Below are 1330 nucleotides of genomic sequence, written 5' to 3' on the forward strand. Positions count from 1 at the left end.
ACCTAAATATTTAGGTTGCAACCTAAATATTTAGGTTGCAACCTAAATATTTAGGTAGCTAGCTAAATATTTAAGTTTCAAGCTAATATTTAGTTCAAAACTAAATATTTAAAGTCACAAGTTAAATTTTTAGCTTAACTGTTTAATTTGTAAACTATGACATTTATAAATGTATGAATCACATGGTGAAAAACTGACTTTGAAAATAAACCTGTTGTTTTTTTCTTATAAAAGGCTAAATAAAACAAAAATATTGGTGGTAATTTTTTACTGTACCTTTACAAACGGCCCACACTCTGGGCCTTTGTGAGCTGCAGTGGCTGGATGACACCACAGGAGCACATACTGTCATCTCCAAACTAATGTTGAAAACTTYTTCTCTTGTTTTACAACCAACAGCATTAAGTCCACAAACCAAGTGACCAAAGAGTGAAAAAAACTTTATTTTACTTCAAATAAACCAACATGCTGTACTTCTGTCTTTTTGAATTCTTCAAACTTTGTGTTGTAATAAACAAAACATCTTGACAAGATGAGCTCTACATTTATTTCACTGTAAATCTGCACATGTGCTAACTGTAAGAATGATAGAACAAAAGCATAAAGTAGCATATTTAGAACAAACTGTCTGCAGATACAGGCAGCTTTAAAAACAAAGAGTAAAATATATCTGTTCATTACATTTACAAATGTTGTACTTTTTAACTAATTTTCCAGGATTGTTAGGTGACAGCCGGGATGTACTCACTGATGATTTCATTTCATCCTGAGTATTCTCACATCAATCTCCTGTGAAAAGAAGCAGAAAATTAATTGATTATTCAGAAATGAATGAGAGCTACACTCCCTGCTGACAGGATTAGAGCTCAGCTTCTTTTTCTTTGCTGTTCAAACATTAGTTTGTCAAAAGATCAGAGGATCATCATGAAGGTGTTTACATCTGGATCAGACACAACTTACTTTTAGAGTATTTTTATCATTTTAAATCAAAATGAGGGAAAACATACAACTTCAGATGTACGTGAATTTACTCAACCAAGTCCTGTCAACTGGTTTAAACCTAGTAGAGTAACTATGAAGCAATAAACATATTTTCTTTCAAGTAAAATATGTTTATTGTTCAGTTTACCTAACTTGGTTTAGTGGAACCAAGTTTGATTCTGTAAATTCAAGTTTATTTCTCAGAGATTACTTTTACTTTTATGTGTTTTTGTGAACAGTTTTATAACTTTCACTTAAGTACTTTTCTCATCAGTGAATTTTATTTTTACCAAAGTCATTTTCTGTTCAGGTATTTTTACTCTTTTTAAAAGTATTTTATATACAGTAC

General features: G+C 30.8%; 1 protein-coding gene across 1 annotated transcript in view; it reads right to left on the bottom strand.

Annotated features, from left to right (window-relative positions):
- Window positions 1-419: 419 nt before the first annotated feature.
- Window positions 420-1330, bottom strand: part of si:dkeyp-117h8.4 (uncharacterized) — a gene marked incomplete at its 5' end in the record, with an annotated part of 4663 nt that continues 3752 nt past the window's right edge. Inside the window, 1 exon segment of the mRNA XM_014031122.1 lies at window positions 420-789.

Source organism: Austrofundulus limnaeus, unplaced genomic scaffold (assembly GCF_001266775.1).
Source record: "Austrofundulus limnaeus strain Quisiro unplaced genomic scaffold, Austrofundulus_limnaeus-1.0 Scaffold1180, whole genome shotgun sequence".
In the NCBI taxonomy this organism is placed as follows: Eukaryota; Metazoa; Chordata; class Actinopteri; order Cyprinodontiformes; family Rivulidae; genus Austrofundulus; species Austrofundulus limnaeus.